At 54.3% G+C, this 25,782-nt stretch overlaps 1 protein-coding gene across 1 annotated transcript in view; it reads right to left on the bottom strand.

Annotated features, from left to right (window-relative positions):
* Positions 1 to 25,782, bottom strand: part of LOC140409330 (uncharacterized) — a 235,308-nt gene that overhangs the window by 114,250 nt on the left and 95,276 nt on the right. The gene's annotated exons all lie outside the window — the stretch shown is intronic.

Raw genomic sequence — 25,782 nt, 5'->3', positions numbered from 1 at the left:
TTGATCGTATCTATCCCTGCTGAAAACAGCCAGCCAGTCAAATCCCATTTTCCAGCTCTTGGTCCACAGCTCTGTCAGGTACAGCACCTCAAGTGTATGTCATGTATTCTTTCAATGAAATGAAGGTTTCTGCCTCGACCACCCTTTTGGGCAATGAGTTCCTGATCTGCACCACCCCCCGGATGAAAATCCTACTCAACCTCCCCCTAATCCCCCACCAGTTATTTTCCATCATGGTTACTGACCTCTGCTTTGCGAACCAGGTCCTTCCTACCCACCCTCCGCGAGCTGCACGTCTCAGTATCTTACCTTCTCTATTCCTAGGGCATCTTTTCCTTCCCCAAATCCATTGCCTCTCACATCACACGAAGAATTCTCTCTGCCACTTTTCTGCCCGCACTGAGGGTTGGGGGGTACAATAGAATGTGTTACAGTGAGGGGATTAGGGCGAATCAGAATGTTGCGCTGAGGAGTGTTGGGGAGATATATCAGAGAGTGTCACAATGAGAAGTGCTCTGTCAGAATGATACAAGAGAGATTCAAGTGTCAACCCTCATTGTCACGATTTCACTCACCAAGTAAATGAGGTGATTTCTCGAGGACAACCTGGGGTGAACGATAAATGCTGGCCTTGCCAGTGGGACTCATCCCACAAAACAACTATTTAAAAAAATTAGTTGTCAACCCCTTAAGGGCTCAGTGTAGACACCATGAACCTGCAGAAACGAAGACCATCTTCTCAGAGGCCTGAGCAATTCTACCCACCTTCAGCAACACCGAGTGGCAGCGGGGACTCTGCGCTCTAGTTAAATAGCAGTAGCCAAGTGTCACATCACCTCAACACTCGGGGCACAACTACACAGCGGCTGTACAGAGCACTCCTGGGGAGCTACACTCACCCAGACATGGCGTTGCCAGGTCTACACTATCGGGTAAACGCGCACACAAATCAAGACCATTGATCTTGCAACATGCTTATTGTGAGAGGGGAGGCAGTGGTGCAGTGGTATTGTCACAATCCAGAGACCCAGGGTAATGCTCTGGGGACAAAGGTTCAAATCCCACCTCGGCAGATGGTGAAATTCAACTTCAATAAAAATTTGGAATTCACAGTCTAATGATGCCCAATGTCGATTGTCGTAAAAACCCATCTGGTTCATTAATGTCCTTTCGGGAAGGAAATCTGCCGTCCTGACCTGGTCTGGCCGACGTGTGACTCCTGACCCACGGCAATGGGGTTGACTCTTAAACGTCCCCACAAAGGACAATTTAGGACGGGCAAGACATTCGGGCCCTGCCAGCAACGCCATGTTCCATGAACACATTTTTAAAAGCTGATCTATCAGCTGAAGCTGCATCACCCAATCAGAATACTTGTACCAGACTTGTACCCCAGTGTTTCACAGTGATAGGCCTGTACCCCAGTGTGATATTGACAGATCTGTACTCCAGTAGTATAGTGACAGTGTTAGACAGTGAGGGGCCTGTGCTCCCGTGTTGTACAGTGAAAGACTGTCCCCCAGTGGCATACAGTGATAGACCTGTGCTCCAGTGGTATACAATGACGGAGCTGTACCGCAATGGTGCACAGTGGCTGACCTGCACCCCATCTGTGCTCCAGTGGCACTTTGATGGACCTGTGCTCCAGTGTTGTACAGTTATGAACCTGCGCTCTAATGTTGTACAGTTCTTCACGGTGGAAGACACTAATGGGATTCCACAGCTCCAGGAGAATCAGGGGGCAGAAGTGAGTGAAGTGACCATTACTAAGGAGAAGGTTCTGGGCAAAGGGAAAGGTCTGAGGGTGGATAAATCTCCTGGATCGGATGGACTGCACCCCAGGGTTCTAAAAGAGATAGCTGAGGAGATTCAGGAAGCATTGGTGGATCTTTCAGAAACCACTGGAGTCAGGATGGGTCCCCGAGGACTGGAAAGTGGGTAATGTAACACCATTGTTCAAGAAGGGAGGGAGGCAGAAGACGGGAAATTATAGGCCGGTTAGCCTGACTTCGGTCATTGGTAGTGAAAAGCCCCTCGTCGCCACATTCCGGCGCCTGTTCGGGTACAGAGAGGGAGAATTCGAAATGTGCTCCAGTGTTAGACAGTGACGGACCGGCGCTCCAGTGTTAGACAGTGACGGACCGGCGCTCCAGTGTTAGACAGTGACGGACCTGCGCTCCAGTGTTAGACAGTGACGGACCTGCGTTAGACAGTGACGGACCTGCGCTCCAGTGTTAGACAGTGACGGACTGGCGCTCCAGTGTTAGACAGTGACGGACCGGCGCTCCAGTGTTAGACAGTGACGGACCGGCGCTCCAGTGTTAGACAGTGACGGACCTGCGCTCCAGTGTTAGACAGTGACGGACCGGCGCTCCAGTGTTAGACAGTGACGGACCTGCGTTAGACAGTGACGGACCTGCGCTCCAGTGTTAGACAGTGACGGACCGGCGCTCCAGTGTTAGACAGTGACGGACCTGCGTTAGACAGTGACGGACCTGCGCTCCAGTGTTAGACAGTGACGGACCGGCGCTCCAGTGTTAGACAGTGACGGACCGGCGCTCCAGTGTTAGACAGTGACGGACCGGCGCTCCAGTGTTAGACAGTGACGGACCTGCACTCCAGTGTTAGACAGTGACGGACCGGCGCTCCAGTGTTAGACAGTGACGGACCGGCGCTCCAGTGTTAGACAGTGACGGACCTGCACTCCAGTGTTAGACAGTGACGGACCTGCACTCCAGTGTTAGACAGTGACGGACCGGCGCTCCAGTGTTAGACAGTGACGGACCGGCGCTCCAGTGTTAGACAGTGACGGACCTGCACTCCAGTGTTAGGCAGTGACGGACCTGCGCTCCAGTGTTAGACAGTGACGGACCTGCGCTCCAGTGTTAGACAGTGGCGGACCTGCACTCCAGTGTTAGACAGTGACGGACCGGCGCTCCAGTGTTAGACAGTGACGGACCTGTACTCCAGTGTTAGACAGTGACGGACCTGCACTCCAGTGTTAGACAGTGACGGACCTGCGCTCCAGTGTTAGACAGTGACGGACCGGCGCTCCAGTGTTAGACAGTGACGGACCGGCCCTCCAGTGTTAGACAGTGACGGATGTGCGCTCCAGTGTTAGACAGTGACGGACCTGCACTCAAGTGTTAGACAGTGACGGACCTGCGCTCCAGTGTTAGACAGTGACGGACCTGCACTCCAGTGTTAGACAGTGACGGACCGGCGCTCCAGTGTTAGACAGTGACAGACCGGCGCTCCAGTGTTAGACAGTGACGGACCTGCGCTCCAGTGTTAGACAGTGACGGACCGGCGCTCCAGTGTTAGACAGTGACGGACCGGCGCTCCAGTGTTAGACAGTGACGGACCAGCGCTCCAGTGTTAGACAGTGACGGACCGGCGTTAGACAGTGATGGACCGGCGCTCCAGTGTTAGACAGTGACGGACCGGCGCTCCAGTGTTAGACAGTGATGGACCGGCGCTCCAGTGTTAAACAGTGACGGACCGGCGCTCCAGTGTTAGACAGTGACGGACCGGCGCTCCAGTGTTAGACAGTGACGGACCTGCGCTCCAGTGTTAGACAGTGACGGACCGGCGCTCCAGTGTTAGACAGTGACGGACCTGCACTCCAGTGCTGGTCATTGATGGACCTGCACTCCAGTGTAGACAGTGACGGACCGGCACTCCAGTGCTGGATAGTGCCAGACCTGCGCTCCAGTGTTGGACAGTGATGGATCGGTGCTCCAGTGCTGGACAGTGACAGACCTGAGCTCCAGTGGTGTACAGTGACAGACCTGTTCTCCAGTGGTGTACAGTGACAGACCTGTGCTCCTGTGGTGTACAGTGACAGACCTGTGCTCCAGTGGTGTACAGTGACAGACGTGTGCTCCAGTGGTGTACAGTGACAGACCTGCGCTCCAGTGGTGTACAGTGACAGACCTTTACCCCAGTGGTGTACAGTGACAGACCTGCGCTCCAGTGGTGTACAGTGACAGACCTGCGCTCCAGTGGTGTACAGTGACAGACCTGCACTCCTGTGGTGTACAGTGACAGACCTGTGCTCCAGTGGTGTACAGTGACAGACGTGTGCTCCAGTGGTGTATAGTGACAGACCTGCGCTCCAGTGGTGTACAGTGACAGACCTTTACCCCAGTGGTGTACAGTGACAGACCTGCGCTCCAGTGGTGTACAGTGACAGACGTGTGCTCCAGTGGTGTATAGTGACAGACCTGCGCTCCAGTGGTGTACAGTGACAGACCTGCACTCCAGTGGTATACAGTGACAGACCTTTACCCCAGTGGTGTACAGTGACAGACCTGCGCTCCAGTGGTATACAGTGACAGACCTACTCTCCAGTGGTGTACAGTGACAGACGTGTGCTCCAGTGGTGTACAGTGACAGACCTGTGCTCCAGCAGTGTACAGAGACAGACCTGCGCTCCAGTGGTGTACAGTGACAGACGTGTGCTCCAGTGGTGTACAGTGACAGACCTGTGCTCCAGTAGTGTACAGAGACAGACCTGCGCTCCAGTGGTGTACAGTGACAGACCTGCACTCCAGTGGTGTACAGTGACAGACCTGCTCTCCAGTGGTGTACAGTGACAGACCTGCACTCCAGTGGTGTACAGTGACAGACCTGCGCTCCAGTGGTGTACAGTGACATACCTGCACTCCAGTGGTGTACAGTGACAGACCTGCATTCCAGTCGTGTAGTGACATACCTGCACTCCAGTGGTGTACAGTGACAGACCTGCGCTCCAGTGGTGTACAGTGACATACCTGCACTCCAGTGGTGTACAGTGACAGACCTGCATTCCAGTCGTGTAGTGACATACCTGCGCTCCAGTGGTGTACAGTGACAGACCTACGCTCCAGTGGTGTACAGTGATATACCTGCGCTCCAGTGGTATACAGTGACAGACCTGCGCTCCAGTGGTGTACAGTGACATACCTGCGCTCCAGTGGTATACAGTGACAGACCTGCAATCCAGTGGTGTACAGTGACATACCTGCGCTCCAGTGGTATACAGTGACATACCTGTGCTCCAGTGGTGTACAGTGACATACCTGTGCTCCAGTGGTGTACAGTGACAGACCTGTGCTCCAGTGGTGTACAGTGACATACCTGTGCTCCAGTGGTGTACAGTGACATACCTGCGCTCCAGTGGTGTACAGTGACAGACCTTTACCCCAGTGTCACACAGTGACAGACCTGCGCTCCAGTGGGGTACAGTGACATACCTGTGCCCAGTGGTGTACAGTGACATACCTGTGCTCCAGTGGTGTACAGTGACAGACCTGTGCTCCAGTGGTGTACAGTGACAGACCTGTGCTCCAGTGGTGTACAGTGACATACCTGCATGCCAGTGGTATACAGTGACAGACCTTTACCCCAGTGGTATACAGTGACAGACCTGTGCTCCAGTGGTGTATAGTGACAGACCTGCGCTCCAGTGGTGTACAGTGACATACCTGCGCTCCAGTGTTACACAGTGACAGACCTGTGCTCCAGTGGTGTAGTGACAAACCTGCATGCCAGTGCTACAAAGTGACAGACTTGTACCACAATGTTATACAGTTATAGACCTGCATCCCAGTGTTATTCCATGACAGGCCTGTCCTTCTGCAAATCTTCTGTTTCAGAGGCAGAGACACAATTCACTGCATTAAAGGACCACAACAGAACTGTATCTCTGTCCTCTCCAGTGGCAAACGAGTGTCCCAGTCCTCTCCAGTGGCAGACCAGTGTCCCAGACCTATCCAGCAGCAGACCAGTGTCTAAGTCCTCTCCAGTGGCAAACCAGTGTCCCAGTCCTCTCCAGTGGCAGACCAGTGTTCCAGTCCTATCCAGTGGCAAACCAGTGTCCCAGTCCTCTCCAGTGGAAAACCAGTGTTCCAGTCCTCTCCAGTGGTAAACCAGTGTCCAGTCCTCTCCAGTGCCTGACCAGTGTCCCAGTCCTCTCCAGTGGCAAACCAGTGTCCAGTCCTCTCCAGTGGCAAACCAGTGTCCAGTCCTCTCCAGTGGAAAACCAGTGTCCCAGTCCTCTCCAGTGGCAAACCAGTGCCCCAGTCCTCTCTCCAGTGGCAGTCCAGTGTCCCAGTCCTCTCCAGTGGCAGTCCAGTGTCCCAGTCCTCTCCAGTGGCTGACCAGTGTCTCAGTCCTCTCCAGTGGCAGACCAGTGTCCCAGCCCTATCCAGTGGAAGACCAGTGTCTCAGTCCTCTCCAGTGGCAGTCCAGTGTCCCAGTCCTCTCCAGTGGAAAACCAGTGTCCAGTCCTCTCCAGTGGCAAACCAGTGTCCCAGTCCTCTCCAGTGGCAAACCAGTGCCCCAGTCCTCTCTCCAGTGGCAGTCCAGTGTCCCAGTCCTCAACAGTGGCTGACCAGTGCCCCAGTCCTCTCTTCAGTGGTAGTCCAGTGTCCCTGTCCTCTCCAGTGGCTGACCAGTGTCTCAGTCCTCTCCAGTGGCTGACAAGTGTCCCAGCCCTATCCAGTGGCAGACCAGTGTCTCAGTCCTCTCCAGAGGCAGTCCAGTGTCCCAGTCCTCTCCAGTGGCAGTCCAGTGTCCCAATCCTATCCAGTGGCAGACCAGTGTCTCAGTCCTCTCCAGTGGCAGTCCAGTGTCCCAGTCCTCTCCAGTGGAAAACCAGTGTCCAGTCCTCTCCAGTGGCAAACCAGTGTCCCAGTCCTCTCCAGTGGCAAACCAGTGCCCCAGTCCTCTCTCCAGTGGCAGTCCAGTGTCCCAGTCCTCAACAGTGGCTGACCAGTGCCCCAGTCCTCTCTTCAGTGGTAGTCCAGTGTCCCTGTCCTCTCCAGTGGCTGACCAGTGTCTCAGTCCTCTCCAGTGGCTGACAAGTGTCCCAGCCCTATCCAGTGGCAGACCAGTGTCTCAGTCCTCTCCAGAGGCAGTCCAGTGTCCCAGTCCTCTCCAGTGGCAGTCCAGTGTCCCAGTCCTCTCCAGTGGAAGACCAGTGTCCCAGTCCTCTCCAGTGGAAGACCAGTGTCCCAGTCCTCTCCAGTGGCAGACCAGTGTCCCAGTCCTCTCCCTTGGAAGACCAGTGTCCAAACCCTATCCAGCGGCAGACCAGTGTCTCTGTCCTCTCCAGTGGAAGACCAGTGTCCCAGTCCTCTCCAGTGGCAGACCAGTGTCTCTGTCCTCTCCAGTGGCAGACCAGTGTCCCAGTCCTCTCCAGTGGCAGACCAGTGTCTCTGTCCTCTCCAGTGGCAGACCAGTGTCTCTGTCCTCTCCAGTGGCAGACCAGTGTCCCTGTCCTCTCCAGTGGCAGACCAGTGTCCCAGTCCTCTACAGTAGCAGACCAGTGTCCCAGTCCTCTCCAGTGGAAGACCAGTGTCCCAGTCCTCTCCAGTGGAAGACCAGTGTCCCAGTCCTCTCCAGTGGAAGACCAGTGTCCCAGCCCTATCCAGCGGCAGACCAGTGTCTCTGTCCTCTCCAGTGGAAGACCAGTGTCCCAGTCCTCTCCAGTGGCAGACCAGTGTCCCAGTCCTCTCCAGTGGCAGACCAGTGTCCCAGTCCTCTCCAGCGGCAGACCAGTGTCCCAGTCCTCTCCAGTGGCAGACCAGTGTCCCAGCCCTATCCAGCGGCAGACCAGTGTCCCAGTCCTCTCCAGTGGCAAACCAGTGTCCCAGTCCTCTCCAGTGGCAGACCAGTGTCCCAGTTCTCTCCAGTGGCAGTGCTGTGCCCCAGTTAATTTAAGGGTTACGTCATGGCAGGAGAGGGCAGCATGGTAGCACAGAAGTTAGCACTGCTGCCTTACGGTGCTGAGGACCCGGGTTCGATCCCAGACTGGGGGCACTGTCTATGTGAAGTTTGTACATTTTCCCCGTGTTTGTTTGTGTCTCACTCTACAACCCAAAGATGTGCAGGGAGCTGGATGTGCCACACTAAATTGCCCCATAATTACAAAAGAAAGCATTGGGTACTACAAATTTATTTTTCAGAAGTCATGGCAGGAGTTCGCAGACCAGTGTCAAGCTCCTCCTGTGCGATGTGGGAATTTAGCGACCCCCTTCTGGTGTCCCTGATTCCTTCACATGTAGGATGTGTGTCAAACTGCAGCTCTTGTTAGACCGCCTGACGGCTCTGGAGCTGTGGATGGATTCACTTTGGAGCATCCGCGATGCTGAGGAAGTTGTGGATAGAACGTTCAGTGGGTTGGTCGCCCGGCAAATCAAAATTACTGAGGGAGATAGGAAAGGGGTGACCACCTGACAGAGGAAGAGTAGGAAGGCAGTGCAGGTGTCCCCTGCGGTCATCTCCCTCCAAAACAGATTTACCGCTTTGGATACTGTTGGGGGAGATGGCTCACCAGGGGAAGGCAGCAGCAGCCAGGTTCATGGCACCGTGGCTGGCTCTGCTGCGCAGGAGGGCAGGAAAAAGAGTGGCAGAGAGATAGTGATAGGGGATTAAATTGTAAGGGGAATAGACAGGGCAGCACGGTAGCACAGCGGTTAGCACTGCTACTTCACAGCTCCAGGGTCCCAGGTTCGATTCCCGGCTTGGGTCACTGTCTGTGCGGAGTCTGCACGTTCTCTACGTGTCTGCGTGGGTTTCCTCCGGGCGCTCCGGTTTCCTCCCACAAGTCCCGAAACATGTGCTTGTTAGGTGAATTGGACATTCTGAATTCTCCCTCTGTGTACCCTAACAGACACTGAAATGTGGCGACTAAGAGAGTTTCACAGTTTCAAGCCTACTTGTGACAATAATAAAGATGATTATTATTATAGATGGGCGTTTCTGCGGACGCAATCGAGACTCCAGGATGGTATGTTGCCTCCCTGGTGCAAGGGTCAAGGATGTCTCAGGGCGGCTAAAGGACATTCTGGAGGGAGAGGGTGAACAGCCAGCTGTCGTGGTGCATATAGGCACCAACGATATAGGTAAAAAAACAGGATGAGGTCCTACATGCTGAATTCAGGGAGTTAAACTAAAAAGCAGGACCTCAAAGGTAGTAATCTCAGGATTGTTACCAGTGCCACGTGTTAGTCAGAGTAGGAATGGCAGGATAGCCAAGATGAATACGTGGCTTGAGGGATGGTGCGAGACGGAGGGATTCAATTTTCTGTGACATTGGAACTGGTTCTGGGGGAGGTAGGACTAGTACAAACCTGAAGGTCTGCACCTGGGCCGGACCAGAACCAATGTCCTCGGAGGGGTGTTTGCTAGTGTTGTTGAGGAAGGTTTAAACTAATATGGCAGGGGGGATGGGAACCAATGCAGGAAGTCAGAGGGAAGTAAGATGGGGACAGAAACAAAAGGCAAAAATCAAAAAGAGCCACATTACATCATAATTCTAAAACAAAGAACAAAACCAAGAATAATACAGCACAGGAACAGGCCCTTCGGCCCTCCAACCCTGCACCAATCATGTGTCCTATCGAGACCAACCGCCTGTCTCCTCCTATACCCGGTCTATTCATGTGCCTATCCAGATAAGTCTTAAAGGTCGCTAACGTATCTGCCTCAACCGCCTCACTTGGCAGTGCATTCCAGGCCACCAGCACCCTCTGTGTAAAAAACTTCCCCGCACATCTCCACTGAACCTATCCCCCCTCACCTTGAACCTGTGCCCCTTGTAATTGTCATTTCCGCCCTGGGAAAAAGCCTCCAACTGTTCACCCTATCTGTACCCCGAATAATTTTATAAACTTCCAACAGGTCGCCCCTCAGCCTCCGTCTCTCTAGGGAGAACAATCCCAGTTTATTCAATCTCTCCTCATAGCGAATACCCTCCATACCAGGCAACATCCTGGTAAACCTTTTCTGTGCTCTCTCCAAAGCCTCCACGTCCTTCTGGGAGTGCGGTGACCAGAATTGGACACAGTATTCCAAATGTGGCCGAACCAACGTTCTATATGACTGTAACATAATTTGTGAGCTTTTATACTCGATACCCCGTCCAATGAAGGCAAGCATGCCATATGCTTTCTTTACCACCATTTCCACCTGTGCTGCCACTTTTAAGGATCTGTAGACCTGCAAGCCCAGATCTCTTTGTGTCTCTCTGCTCCTGATGGTTCTGCCATTTATATTATAGCTCCCGCCTGAATTGGATCTACCAAAATGCATCACCTCGAATTTGTCCGGGTTAAATTCCATCTGCCATTTCTCTGCCCAATTTTGCAGCCTATCTTATATCCTGCTGTATTCGCTGACAATCTTCATCACTATCCGCAACTCCTGCAATCTTAGTATCATCCGCAAACTTGCTAATCAGACCCGCTACGTTTTCTTCCAAGTCATTTATATATATTACAAAGAGCAGAGGTCCCAGTACAGATCCCTGCGGAACACCACTAGTTACAGACCTCCAATCGGAAAAGCACCCTTCCACTGCTACCCTCTGTCTTCGATGGCCCAGCCAGTTCTGGATCCATCCAGCACGTTTACCCCTGACCCCATGTGATTTAATCTTTTGCACCAGCCTGCCAAGAGGGACCTCATTAAAAAGGGTAATAAATGTAAAAAAAACAAGCCCGAGGACTCTGTGTCTCCAATGCGAGGAGCATTTGCAATAAGGTTGTTGAATTAACTGCGCTGACAATCATTAACGGATATGATGTAATTGGGATCACGGAGACCTGGCTCCAGGGTGACCAAAGATGGAAACTCAACATCCTGGTGTATTCAACATTCAGGACAGATAGAAGGAAAGGAAAGGGAGGTGGGGCAGCCTTGCTGGTTAAAGAGGAGATTAACGCAATAGTAAGGAAGGACATTAGCCGGGACGATGTGGAATCTGTATAGGAGGAGATGCGGAACACCAAAGCGCAAAAAACATTGATGGAAGCTGTGTATAGACCACCAAACAGTAGTTCTGAGGTTGGGGATGAAAACTAGAGCTGCGTGCAGTAAGGGTACAGCAGTTATTATGGGTGACTTCAATCTGCGTAATGATTGTGTTGATCATACTGGTAGCAATGCGATGGAGGAGGATTTCCTGGAATGGATAAGGGATGGTTTTCTCAACCAATATGTCGAGGAACCAACTAGAGAGCAGGAGAGCAGGCCATCCTTTACTGGGTATTGTGCAATTTGTGATGCGAGATCCTTTAGGGAAGAGTGACCATAAAAGATAGAATTCGTCATTAAAATGGTGAGTGACACAATTAAGTCTGAGACTAGGGTCCTGACTTAAAGAAAGCTAACTTTGAAGGTATGAGATGTGCATTGGCTAGGATAGGTTGGCAAAGGATACTTAAGGGGTTGACAGTGGATAGGCACTGGCAGACATTTAAAGAACACATGGATGAACTTCAACAATTTAAATCCCTATCTGGCACAAGGGAAAGACGGGGAAGGTGGCTCAACCATGGCAACAAGGGAAATCAGGGGCAGTGTAAAGCCAAAGAGGAGACCTATAGATTGGCCGGATAAAGCAGCAAGCCTTAGGACTGGGAGAGATTAAAATTCAGAACAGGAGGAGAAAGGGTTTAATTCGGAAGGGGAAAATTGAATATGAGAGTAAGCTTGCAGGAAATAAAAATAGACTGCAAAATCTTCGACAGATATGTGAAAGAAAAAGACTGGTGAAGACAAATGTAGGTCCCTTACATTTAGAATCAGGTGAATTTATAATGGGCAACAAAGAGATGGCAGACCAGCTGAACAAATACTTTGGATCTGTCTTCACTGAGGAGGACACAAAGAACCTTCCGGAAATACTTGGGGACAAAGGGTCCAGAGTGAAGGAGGAACTGAAGGAAATCCTTATTAGTCAGGAAATTGCATCGGGGAAATTGATGGGATTAAAACCCGATAGGTCCCCAGGACCTGATGCTCTGCATCCCAGAGAACTTAAGGAAGTGGCCCTGGAAATAATGGACGCATTGGTGATCATTTTCCAGCATTCTATAGACTCCGGAAGAGTTCCAATGGATTGGGGGCTAGCTAATGTAACCCCACTTTTTAAAAAAGGAGGGAGAGAGAAAACGGGGAATTATAGACCAATTAGGCTGACATCAGTGGTGGGAAAAATGCTGGAGTCACTTATTAAGGATGGAATAACTGAGCATTCGGAAAGCGGGGACTGGAACGGTCCAGGTCAGCAAGGATTCACGGAAAGGAAATCATGCTTGAGAAATCATCGGGAATATTTTGAGGATGTGACCAGTAGATTGGACAAGGGTGAACCAGTGGATGTTGTATATCTGGAATTTCAAAAGGCTTTTGACAAGGCCCGACACAAGAGATTAGTGAGCAAAATTAAAGCTCATGGTATTGGGGGTAATGTATTGATGTGGATCGAGAACTGGTTGGCAGACAGGAAGCAGAGAGTGGGAATAAATGGGTCCTTTTCAGAGTGACAGGCAGTGACGAGTGGGGAACCGGAGGGTTCAGTGCTGGGACCCCAGCTGTTCACAATATACATTCAGGATTTGGACGAAGGAATTGCGTGCAATCTCTCCAAATTTGCAGACAACACTAAACTGGGTGGTAGTGTGTGCTGTGAGGAGGATACAAAGAGGCTCCAGGGTGACTTTGGACAGGCTGGCTGAGTGGGTAAATACTTGGCAAAGGCAATAATATAAAGCGGGTAAATCTGAGGTTATCCACTTTGGTGGCAAAAACAGGGAGGCAGATTATCTGAATGGTGGCAGTTTAGGAAAAGGGGAAGTGCAACGAGACCTGGGTGTGAAGGTGGAACAGTCGCTGAAGGTTGGCGTGCAGGTACAGCAGGCGGTGAAGGTTGGCGTGCAGGTACAGCAGGCGGTGAAGGTGGGCGTGCAGGTACAGCAGGCGGTGAAGGTGGGCGTGCAGGTACAGCAGGCGGTGAAGGTGGGCGTGCAGGTACAGCGGGCGGTGAAGGTGGGCGTGCAGGTACAGCAGGCGGTGAAGGTGGGCGTGCAGGTACAGCAGGCGGTGAAGGTGGGCGTGCAGGTACAGCGGGCGGTGAAGGTGGGCGTGCAGGTACAGCAGGCGGTGAAGGTGGGCGTGCAGGTACAGCAGTCACTGAAGGTGGGCGTGCAGGTACAGCAGGTGGTGAAGGTGGGCGTGCAGGTACAGCAGGCGGTGAAGGTGGGCGTGCAGGTACAGCAGGCGGTGAAGGTTGGCGTGCAGGTGCAGCAGGTGGTGAAGGTGGGCGTGCAGGTACAGCAGGCGGTGAAGGTGGGCGTGCAGGTACAGCAGTCACTGAAGGTGGGCGTGCAGGTACAGCAGGTGGTGAAGGTGGGCGTGCAGGTACAGCAGGCGGTGAAGGTGGGCGTGCAGGTACAGCAGTCACTGAAGGTTGGCGTGCAGGTACAGCAGTCACTGAAGGTTGGCATGCAGGTACAGCAGGCGGTGAAGGTTGGCGTGCAGGTACAGCGGGCGGTGAAGGTGGGCGTGCAGGTACAGCAGTCACTGAAGGTTGGCATGCAGGTACAGCAGGCGGTGAAGGTTGGCGTGCAGGTACAGCGGGCGGTGAAGGTGGGCGTGCAGGTACAGCAGGCGGTGAAGGTTGGCGTGCAGGTACAGCGGGCGGTGAAGGTTGGCGTGCAGGTACAGCGGGCGGTGAAGGTGGGCGTGCAGGTACAGCAGTCACTGAAGGTGGGCGTGCAGGTGCAGCAGGCGGTGAAGGTGGGCATGCAGGTACAGCAGGCGATGAAGGTTGGCATGCAGGTACAGCAGGTGGTGAAGGTTGGCATGCAGGTACAGCAGGTGGTGAAGGTTGGCGTGCAGGTACAGCGGGCGGTGAGGGAAGCTAATGGCACGCTGACCTTCATAGCGAGAGGATTGGAGTCGAGGAGCAGGGATGTCTTGCTGCAGTTATACAGGACCTTGATGAAGCAGTTTTGGTCTCCTAGTTTGAGGAAGGACATTCTTGCTATTGAGGGTGTCCAGCGAAGGTTCACCAGACTAATTCCCGGGATGGCAGGTCTGATGTATGAAGAAAGACTGGATGGACTGCGCTTGTACTCACTGGAGTTGAGGAGAACGAGAGGGGATTGCATAGAAACCTATAAAATCCTAATGGGACTGGACAGGCTAGATGCGGGAAGAATGTTCCCGATGTTGGGGATGTCCAGAACTAGGGGTCACAGCCTAAGAATGAGGGGTCAGCCATTCAGGACTGAGATGACGAAGAACCTCTTCTCTCGGCGAGTTGTGAACTTGTGGAATTCGCTACCACAGAAAGCTGCTGGGGCCGGTTTGTTGGATATAGTCAAGAGGGAGCTTGGTGTGGCCCTTGTGGCCGAAGGGATCAAGGGGTATTCAGAGAAAGCGGGAGTGGGATACTGAATTTGCATGATCAGCCATGATCATATTGAATGGTGGTGCAGGCTAAAAGGGCCGAATGGCCTACTTTTGCGTCAATGTTCTGTATCTATGTTTCTTACCCAGTGGCAGGGCCATGCTCCAGTCTTACCCAGTGGCAGGGCCGTGCCCCAGTCTTACCCAGTGGCAGGGCCGTGCCCCAGTCTTACCCAGTGGCAGGGCCATGCTCCAGTCTTACCCAGTGGCAGGGCCGTGCCCCGGTCTTACCCAGTGGCAGGGCCATGCTCCAGTCTTACCCAGTGGCAGGGCTGTGCCCCGGTCTTACCCAGTGGCAGGGCTGTGCCCCAGTCTTACCCAGTGGCAGGGCCGTGCTCCAGTCTTACCCAGTGGCAGGGCCGTGCCCCAGTCTTACCCAGTGGCAGGGCCGTGCCCCAGTCTTACCCAGTGGCAGGGCCGTGCCCCAGTCTTACCCAGTGGCAGGGCCGTGCCCCAGTCTTACCCAGTGGCAGGGCCGTGCCCCGGTCTTACCCAGTGGCAGGGCCGTGCCCATCTTACCCAGTGGCAGGGCCATGCTCCAGTCTTACCCAGTGGCAGGGCTGTGCCCCAGTCTTACCCAGTGGCAGGGCTGTGCCCCGGTCTTACCCAGTGGCAGGGCTGTGCCCCGGTCTTACCCAGTGGCAGGGCTGTGCCCCGGTCTTACCCAGTGGCAGGGCTGTGCCCTGGTCTTACCCAGTGGCAGGGCTGTGCTCCAGTCTTACCCAGTGGCAGGGCCATGCTCCAGTCTTACCCAGTGGCAGGGCTGTGCCCCAGTCTTACCCAGTGGCAGGGCTGTGCCCCAGTCTTACCCAGTGGCAGGGCTGTGCCCCGGTCTTACCCAGTGGCAGGGCTGTGCCCCAGTCTTACCCAGTGGCAGGGCTGTGCCCCAGTCTTACCCAGTGGCAGGGCTGTGCCCCGGTCTTACCCAGTGGCAGGGCCATGCTCCAGTCTTACCCAGTGGCAGGGCTGTGCCCCAGTCTTACCCAGTGGCAGGGCCATGCTCCAGTCTTACCCAGTGGCAGGGCTGTGCCCCGGTCTTACCCAGTGGCAGGGCTGTGCCCCAGTCTTACCCAGTGGCAGGGCTGTGCCCCAGTCTTACCCAGCGGCAGGGCTGTGCCCCGGTCTTACCCAGTGGCAGGGCCGTGCCCCAGTCTTACCCAGCGGCAGGGCTGTGCCCCAGTCTTACCCAGCGGCAGGGCTGTGCCCCAGTCTTACCCAGTGGCAGGGCCGTGCCCCAGTCTTACCCAGTGGCAGGGCCGTGCCCCGGTCTTACCCAGTGGCAGGGCCGTGCCCATCTTACCCAGTGGCAGGGCCATGCTCCAGTCTTACCCAGTGGCAGGGCTGTGCCCCAGTCTTACCCAGTGGCAGGGCCGTGCCCCAGTCTTACCCAGTGGCAGGGCTGTGCCCCAGTCTTACCCAGTGGCAGGGCTGTGCCCCAGTCTTACCCAGTGGCAGGGCTGTGCCCCGGTCTTACCCAGTGGCAGGGCTGTGCCCTGGTCTTACCCAGTGGCAGGGCTGTGCTCCAGTCTTACCCAGTGGCAGGGCCATGCTCCAGTCTTACCCAGTGGCAGGGCTGTGCCCCAGTCTTACCCAGTGGCAGGGCTGTGCCCCAGTCTTACCCAGTGGCAGGGCTGTGCCCCGGTCTTACCCAGTGGCAGGGCCATGCTCCAGTCTTACCCAGTGGCAGGGCTGTGCCCCAGTCTTACCCAGTGGCAGGGCTGTGCCCCTGTCTTACCCAGTGGCAGGGCTGTGCCCCAGTCTTACAAAGTGGCAGGGCTGTGCCCCAGTCTTACCCAGTGGCAGGGCTGTGCCTCAGTCTTATCCAGTGGCAGGGCCGTGCCCCGGTCTTACCCAGTGGCAGGGCCGTGCCCCAGTCTTACCCAGTGGCAGGGCTGTGCCCCAGTCTTACCCAGTGGCAGGGCTGTGCCCCAGTCTTACCCAGTGGCAGGGGCTGTGCCCCGGTCTTACCCAGTGGCAGGGCTGTGCCCCAGTCTTACCCAGTGGCAGGGCTGTGCCCCAGTCTTACCCAGTGGCAGGGCTGTGCCCCAGTCTTACCCAGTGGCAGGGCTGTGCCCCAGTCTTACCCAGTGGCAGGGCCGTGCCCCAGTCTTACCCAGTGGCAGGGCCATGCTCCAGTCTTACCCAGTGGCAGGGCCGTGCCCCAGTCTTACCCAGTGGCAGGGCCGTGCCCCAGTCTTACCCAGTGGCAGGGCCATGCTCCAGTCTTACCCAGTGGCAGGGCCGTGCCCCAGTCTTACCCAGTGGCAGGGCCGTGCCCCAGTCTTACCCAGTGGCAGGGCCATGCTCCAGTCTTACCCAGTGGCAGGGCCGTGCCCCAGTCTTACCCAGTGGCAGGGCCGTGCCCCGGTCTTACCCAGTGGCAGGGCCGTGCCCCTGTCTTACCCAGCGGCAGGGCCGTGCCCCAGTCTTACCCAGTGGCAGGGCTGTGCCCGTCTTACCCAGTGACAGGGCCATGCCCCAGTCTTACCCAGTGGCAGGGCCGTGGCCCAGTCTTACCCAGTGGCAGGGCCGTGCCCCAGTCTTACCCAGTGGCAGGGCCGTGCCCCAGTCTTACCCAGTGGCAGGGCTGTGCCCCGGTCTTACACAGTGGCAGGGCTGTGCCCCGGTCTTACCCAGTGGCAGGGCCGTGCCCCAGTCTTACCCAGTGACAGGGCTGTGCCCCAGTCTTACCCAGTGGCAGGGCCGTGCCCCAGTCTTACCCAGTGGCAGGGCTGTGCCCCGGTCTTACCCAGTGGCAGGGCCGTGCCCCGGTCTTACCCAGTGACAGGGCCGTGCCCCAGTCTTACCCAGTGGCAGGGCTGTGCCCCAGTCTTACCAAGTGGCAGGGCTGTGCCCCGGTCTTACCCAGTGGCAGGGCTGTGCCCTGGTCTTACCCAGTGGCAGGGCTGTGCCCCAGTCTTACCCAGTGGCAGGGCCGTGCCCCAGTCTTACCCAGTGGCAGGGCTGTGCCCCAGTCTTACCCAGTGGCAGGGCCGTGCCCCAGTCTTACCCAGTGGCAGGGCCGTGCCCCAGTCTTACCCAGCGGCAGGGCTGTGCTCCAGTCTTACCCAGTGGCAGGGCCGTGCCCCAGTCATACCCAGTGGCAGGGCCGTGCCCCAGTCTTACCCAGTGACAGGGCCGTGCCCCAGTCTTACCCAGTGACAGGGCCGTGCCCCAGTCTTACCCAGTGGCAGGGCCGTGCCCCAATCTTACCCAGTGGCAGGGCCGTGCCCCAGTCTTACCCAGTGGCAGGGCCGTGCCCCAGTCTTACCCAGTGGCAGGGCTGTGCCCCAGTCTTACACAGTGGCAGGGCTGTGCCCCGGTCTTACCCAGTGGCAGGGCCGTGCCCCAGTCTTACCCAGTGACAGGGCTGTGCCCCAGTCTTACCCAGTGGCAGGGCCGTGCCCCAGTCTTACCCAGTGGCAGGGCTGTGCCCCGGTCTTACCCAGTGGCAGGGCCGTGCCCCAGTCTTACCCAGTGACAGGGCCGTGCCCCAGTCTTACCCAGTGGCAGGGCTGTGCCCCAGTCTTACCAAGTGGCAGGGCTGTGCCCCAGTCTTACCCAGTGGCAGGGCTGTGTCCCTGTCTTACCCAGTGGCAGGGCTGTGCCCCAGTCTTACCCAGTGGCAGGGCCGTGCCCCAGTCTTACCCAGCGGCAGGGCCGTGCCCCGGTCTTACCCAGTGGCAGGGCCATGCCCCAGTCTTACCCAGTGGCAGGGCCGTGCCCCAGTCTTACCCAGTGGCAGGGCCGTGCCCCAGTCTTACCCAGTGGCAGGGCTGTGCCCCAGTCTTACCCAGTGGCAGGGCTGTGCCCCAGTCTTACCCAGTGGCAGGGCTGTTCCCCAGTCTTACCCAGTGGCAGGGCCGTGCCCCAGTCTTACCCAGTGGCAGGGCCGTGCCCCAGTCTTACCCAGTGGCAGGGCCGTGCCCCAGTCTTACCCAGTGGCAGGGCCGTGCCCCAGTCTTACCCAGTGGCAGGGCCGTGCCCCAGTCTTACCCAGTGACAGGGCCGTGCCCCGGTCTTACCCAGTGGCAGGGCCATGCCCCGGTCTTACCCAGTGGCAGGGCCGTGCCCCGGTCTTACCCAGTGGCAGGGCTGTGCCCCGGTCTTACCCAGTGGCAGGGCCGTGCCCCAGTCTTACCCAGTGGCAGGGCCATGCCCCGGTCTTACCCAGTGGCAGGGCCGTGCCCCGGTCTTACCCAGTGGCAGGGCCGTGCCCGTCTTACCCAGTGGCAGAGTTGTATCACCAACTCCGGGCTCCTCAGTTATAGAGTTCCCACAGATCAATCAGATGTTTGGAGGCGCAAAACAGAACTTAATAATATTTTGCGATGTGGTCATCAATCAAGTGGACACATGGAGACTGTACAGCCTCTTATACTTTAGTGAAAATGCAGTTTACAGTTCTACCTCTGCCCTCTTCGAATTGAGGCAGCCAGAACCAGCAAGGGGGAGGCGACACATCCCGGCGCTCCGCGTGGGAAACAGTTGACCGAATCATTTACTGCCCAGCACGGCCCAGCGCGGCCCAGCGCGGCCCAGCGCGGCCCAGCGCGGCCCAGCGCGGCCCAGCGCGGCCCAGCGCGGCCCAGCGCGGCCCAGCGCGGCCCAGCGCGGCCCAGCGCGGCCCAGCGCGGCCCAGCGCGGCCCAGCGCGGCCCAGCGCGGCCCAGCGCGGCCCAGCGCGGCCCAGCGCGGCCCAGCGCGGCCCAGCGCGGCCCAGCGCGGCCCAGCGCGGCCCAGCGCGGCCCAGCACGGCCCAGCACGGCCCAGCACGGCCCAGCACGGCCCAGCAGTGCAGCGGTTCAGAGACTAGAATACATCCAACAATCACTGCTTCATTTAAAATGTCACATCTTTGATCACACTCAGTGGGAACTGACAAGCACACGGGATGCCTGGTGTGGGAAATAAAGACAGGCCATCATCGTAAAGTAACAGGCAGCATATTGAGGTTCACAACCTCGGCCCCATTGCTGCAGCCTCACCTCATATACATCAATGCTATTTGCCTCAATTACTGCCGGGGGTAGTGAGCCTATCGTCAGAAGGAGGGGAAATGTTTTGAGTCGATTACAAAGGACACGATAACAGGGCACTTATAAAATATCAACAGGATTAAACCAAGTCCACATGGGTTTATGAAAGGGAAATCATGGTTGATAAACCCACTGGAGTATTTTTGAGGCTGCAACTAGAATAGATATGGGAGAACCAGTAGAGGTACTGCATTTGGATTTTCATAAAGTTATTTTTTTTAGGAATATATTGAAGAGGTAACAAGGAGGATTGATGAAGGTAGTGCAGTGGGTCGACAACTGTGAGGGGCAAACCATGGTGCATGCGATCGACAAGTGTCCTGGCCTGTGCTTCAGCAGTGGTCTCACTGCCCTGCACCAGGCTGGTGAGGAGCTGTCAACCGGCTGAGAATTTCAAGTTTGACATCTCACTGTTCATCGGTGCGGACAACAGTCACATTTACACGGATTTCAGTCAGGCTTATCACAAGATCTCACATGCCAGACTGGTCATGAAAGTGGGATTTCACGGGTGTCATGGGGAATGTGATAAGTTGGATCCAAAAGTGGGTCAGTGACAGGAAACAAAGGGTAATGGTTGATGGATGTTTTTGCGGAGGGAAATGTTTCCAGTGGTGTCCCACAGGGCTCAGTATTGGGACTCTTGTGGTATATATATATAAAAATATGATTTAGACTTAAATGTGGGAGGCATGACTGGGAAATTTGCAGATGACACAAAAATTGGTTGTGTAGTTGATCGTGACGAGGAAAGCTGTCGACTCCAGGATGGTATCAATGGTTGGTGGAGCAGGCAGAGTGGCAAATGGAATTCAATCTGGAAAAGTGTGAGGTAAACGCATTTGGGGGAGGGCAGACAGAGCAAAGGAATACTCATTTTTTTTACCCAGAGAGTAGTGGGGGTATGGAATGTACTGCCTGTGGAAGTAGTTGAGTCGGAAACATTAGGGACCTTCAAGCAGCTATTGGACAGGTACATGGATTACGGTAGAATGATGGGGTGTAGGTTAATTTGTTCTTAATCTAGGACAAAAGTTCAGTACAACATCGTGGGCCGAAGGGCCTGTTCTCTGCTGTACTTTTCGATGTTCTATGTTCAATAAACAGGAAGATATTGAGGGGGTTTGAGGAAGGGAGAGACCTCAGAATGCATGTCCACAGGTTCCTGAAGATGGCAGGGACAGGTGGACAAGGTGGTCAAGACAGCTCATGGAATTATTTCCTTTATTGGGTGAGGTATTGAATACGAAAGCAGGGATGTACTGGTGGGACTGTATAAAATCCTGGTTAGGACACAGCCGGAGCTTCGTGCACAGTTCTGGAAGAACAGAATTTATCTGGGTGGGGGGGCGTTGCAGAGGAGATTTATAAGATTGTTCCCAGGGCTGGAAGATTATAAGTGTGGTAAAGTTTGGATAGGTCAGGGGTTGTTTACCTTCAAGGTGAGGGGTGGGAGTTTCAGGGGGGATTTGAGGAAAAACATTTTCACCCAGAAAATGTGAGGGTCTGGAATGCAGGGCCTGGGAGGGTGGTAGGGGCGGGTTGCCTCACATCCTTTAAAACCTTTATGAGCACTTGGCACGTCTTAACATTCCAGGCTGTGGGCCAAGTGTTGGACAATGGGATTAGGTGGGCAGGTCAGGTCCCTTTCGTGCGACGGTGCAGACTCGATGGGCCGAAGGGCCTTTTCTGCGCTGTATTTTTCTGTGATTCTGTGATTATGATCACCACGCAGGGCAATACAGATTAAGTGTCAAAAGGCTTCAAGGCCAAAGGGAGTGTTAAAGGGACAAGAAGAGAAGCAAAAGATATGTCTAGAGGAGGTGTGAATGGGATCCAAACATATAGTAAAGGAATTAAGAATGGAACAAGAGATAAAATTAAACCAGCAAAAAAAACCCAAAGGAAAATGGAAACGAGATTATGATTTAAAGGTTCAGTGTTGAGTCGAGAAGGCTTTAAAGTGCCCAGTCGAACAAAAAGCAGCTGTTCCTCAAACTTGTGGAAAACTGGAGCAGGCCAAGGACAGAGAGGTCAGAGTGGGAACAAGGTGGAGAATTCATAGATTATCATGCTACCGTGCTGATTAGAAACTCAGGGATATGCATGTGGATTACATGAGACATACATCCATTCCGGTCAAACAGGGCATGCCGGAGTTTCTGCTCCACTCCAGCCTCCTCCAATCTTTATCATCGACCATCATAACCTTTCTATTCATATCTCCCTCAAATCCTTGCCCAACTTCACCTTAAAATGTGTTTGCTCTATTCGTTTTCAGTTCTCCTCACCTCAAGTCCTCAAAGATCGACCCGAGACTGCGCCCTTGTGTTTGCGATTGTCCGACCGGTGGAAACTGACCCGAGTTCGATCCGGGCACCTTTAATTCCTATTTTAACATTTTCAAGTTCCATAATCTTCCTGATGATTAAGTGACTCTTGCCTTTTATCCAAAAGCTCCATTTCCTGTTTTACGTTAAGTGCTGTTTCCGTTGTTAGCCCTGCGCGGTAGCATTGGTTGTTGTACCTTCTCTTCCAAAAGGAATATGACGGGTTCACACCTGACTCGCTGGGTGGGATTCTCCGACCCCCCGCCGGGTCGGATAATCGCCGGGGGCTGGCGTGAATCCCGCCCCCGCCGGTTGCGGGAATCGTGCCACGCCGGTCGGCGAGCCCCCCCACAGCGATTCTCCGGCCCGCGATGGGCCGAAGTCCCGCTGCTGGAATGCCTGTCCCGCCGGCGAGGATCAAACACATCTCTTCCCGGCGTGAGTAGGTGGCGCGGGCAGGCTCCGGGGTCCGGGGGGCGATCTGGCCCCGGGGGGCGCCCCCCCCCCGGGGCCCACTGATCTGTAGGCAGGCCTGTGCCGTGGGGGCACTCTTTTCCCTCCGCCTCGGCCACAATCTTCATCATGGCCGACCTGGAGGAGACCCCCCCCTGCGCATGTGCGGGGATGACGTCAGCAGCCGCTGACGCTCCCGCGCATGCGCGGACTTCCGCCGGCCGGTGCACTCCCTTCTGCCCCGGCTGCCGTGGCGCCAAAGGCCTTACCCGCCGGCTGGCAGTGCGCCACCCACTCCAACGCGAGGTTAGCCCCTCAAGGTGAGGGCTTGGCCCCTAAAGGTGCGGATTTGGCGGCCCGACGCCGGAGTGGTTCCTGCCACTCCATCCCGCCGGGACCCCCCGCCCCACCGGGTAGCGGAGAATCCCGCCCCCTTTCCTGAAGGCCACACCATTGCTCTGATACTGTATCGCAGAATCAGCTTTGTGCTCAGTCTCTCCTTAAATCACTGAAATTAGCTTCTCCCACCTGATCATTTTTACTTGGTGTGTTCTGCTCTCTTTCTCGAGTCACGTTTGTGTCACTGTTCACAAGATGACTGTACGATATTCCAAAGGTTTCCCAGAATACTTTCCTCCAGGAAACATAACTGATTTAGAAAGTAGCTCTGTGCACATGTCAGAAGTCCCATGCCTTCCCTACCCTCAGGACTGTGCTTCCCCAGTCTATATTGGGATAATAAGATCAGCCCTGATCTCGTTGAATGGCGGAGGGGCCTCGAAGGGCTGAATGGCCTCGATGGGCTGAACGACCTCGATGGGCTGAATGGCCTACTCCTGCTTCTACTTCTAATGTAATTAAAAACAGTTTCCTTTTTTACAAATCTTTGGAACTTACTGACAAGTGTGTTAATTTAGCCTCTTCTCAGTGTTTGAAATCCCCAGCAATGGTACAGTTGCCTCTGTCCTTCAACTCAGGCTGAATCGATTCAGACCTAGAACTATCTAGTATATCCTTGCTTTATAAAACTTTCACATCACTCTGAATCAATACTGACAAAACCCTTCCACATTTCCTTTTCTATCATTCATGAATATTTCATAACCAAAAATTTAAGATCCCATTCTGGGCCTCATTGGAGTCATATCTCTACTAATGTAACCACATTGCAGTCCTATGTGATCATTTGTGTCTGCATCTCACTAATCTTCGGAGTAACACTGTGGACATTGATAGACCCATATCCATTGCTACTGTCAGTGCTTTTAACCCATGAACTGATGGCAGAATCTTGCAGCACCATCTCAGCACTATCTCATCAAACATTCCCTGGTCAGGGACGTCACAGGTAAGTAAAAAATATGGCTTTTTGTATAATGTCCTTTCAAACACCCCCAGGCCAGGGACAGCATGGGGTTAGATATAGAACAGGAGCTGCAGTAGGCCATTCCGTCCACTGACCTTACTCTGTCACTCAATCCCATCATGGCTGATCTTCCGCTTCAATGCCTTTTCCCCCACATTATCCCCGTATTCCTTTACGTCAATGGTATTTGGAAATCTGTCAATCTCTGCTTTAAACACACTCAATGACTGAGCTTCCACATCCCTCTGAGATAGAGTATTCCAAAAATGACCAATACTCTCGAGTAAAATCAAATTCACTTCAACTCAGTTCTAAGTGACCTCCCATTTATTTTCAGATTGTGCCCCCTGGTTCTAGACCCCCCCCCCCAACCAAGGGAAACAGTTTACCTGTATTGACCCTGTCTATTCCTCCAAGTATTTTGCAGGTTTCAATGAGATCGCCTCTCATTCTTCAAAACTCTCGGGAATACAGATCCAAAGCTTGCCTGCTTGTGTTTCCACTGTGGGGGCCGGAGCACAGTGGGGCGGCGGGGGAGTGTGTGTGTGGGGGGGGGGGGGGGTGAATTCAGGTTTCCAGCCCATTAAATCCATGTTCCCGCTGGCGCAGGGTGGGAAGTTCTCTGTGGCCGGCGGGACCGGAGCCTGAGGATGGGTTTGCCTCTGGGCACCGATTCATTTTGGCCCAATGCAGGATTCTCTGCCCGATCGGGATTCCCGATCTTCGCGGCGGGGAAAGGGAGAATCACGGCCTATATGTAGATTGAAGTCACCCAAGATAATACCCATACTACTTGCTTCGGTAATCTCCTGATGAATGCCACGTCCCACACTAAAACTACTGGTTACTGGCCTACAAACAACTCCTGCCAATGTTCGTTACCCCTTGTTTAGCTCCAACCAACCAGGTTCCTCATTTTGTTCATCGGTTCTCCAACCAGCAGAGAGATTCTCCTGGTTCCTATTGACCCCAGTTGTCCGAAGGCCCCTTGATACCCCACTTGATCACATGCTGCCGTGATGCCAGGGGCAGTCACACTCTTTTGTCCATGGTTGGACCAAGTCTGTAATGACGACACGAGCTGAATGGCCCTGGCTGAACCCAAACTAAGCAACACTGCCGATGACCCCTTCCATCACTTTTCTGACGATCAAAAGCAGACTGATGGGAGGAGAGGCAATTGGTCAGGTTGGATTTGGGCCATTTTCCACTTTGATGCCAGATCTGCAGCTATCCTGGAACAGCTTGGCCAGGGGCACGCCAATGTCTGGAGCACAATTCCTCGGGCCCGAAGCCTTCGCAGTATCCAGTGCTTTCAGCCATTTCTTGATATCAGATGGAGTGAATCGAATTGGCTGAAAGACTGGCATCTGTGAAGCTGGCGACCTCCGGGACCCTCGGCACTTGTGGCTGAAGATGGTTGGAGATCATTTATTGCTGTGTGTCCCTGACCAATGGACTCTGGATCGAGACCAGAACAAAATGGTCCCATGGAACAGCTTACAGAATTAGGTATCTGAAGAAACAAGTGGTATAATTCAAAGAAAGGCCAGAACCTACATTTATAGAGCGCCTTCAACATCACCAGGGTGCCCCACATTTTGGGCAGCCAAGCGACTATTTTAAGTGTAGTTATTGTTGTAGGTCAGTGTGGCAGCCAATTCATCCAGAAAATAACAATGGTTGAAGGATAAACGTTCGTCCCAATCGGATTGGTATCATAGGATTCATCGCATCAACCCGAACCAATCTGCCTAACATCTCAACTTAAAGATGGCACCTCAGACAGTGCAGCACCCACTCAGCACCACACTGGAGGTTTAGCTTTGATCTCGTACTCAAACCTCTGGATGGGTCTCAAGACCAACATCTTGCAACTCAAGAGGCAAGAGTGCTAGCCACTGAAACACGAAGGCAGTTAGAAACAAAGTAATACGTTTCAGGGGTCTTTGGATGGTGTGTTTTTAAACATAAATATTTATTTCAAATTAGGCTTACGCTAAAGACTGGTTAAGCAGACTGGAAATAGCCAAAATCTTCGTGCAACACTTCATATAAGCCAGTTATTGTTTCCGAGGTTCTGTCCTTCTGCAGCGCCTGTTAGAAGGTCATGAGAACATCGGAAATAGGCACTGCAGCTGGGTGTTCGGCCTTTCGAGCCCACTCTGCCATTCAATCAGATCATGGCCGATCTGGTAGCGGCCTTAACTCCACTTGGTTGCCCGCTCCCCATAATGACTCCATTGTCGATCAAAAATCTATCTCACTCGGCCCTGAATAAATTCAATGTCCCAGCCTCCACTGATCTCTGGGGAAGGGAATTCCACAAACCCAACAGCCCTCAGAGAGAC

The sequence above is a fragment of the Scyliorhinus torazame genome, chromosome 3 (genome assembly GCF_047496885.1).
Source record: "Scyliorhinus torazame isolate Kashiwa2021f chromosome 3, sScyTor2.1, whole genome shotgun sequence".
NCBI classification, from domain to species: Eukaryota; Metazoa; Chordata; class Chondrichthyes; order Carcharhiniformes; family Scyliorhinidae; genus Scyliorhinus; species Scyliorhinus torazame.
This window is presented reverse-complemented; position numbering and strand designations above follow the sequence as displayed.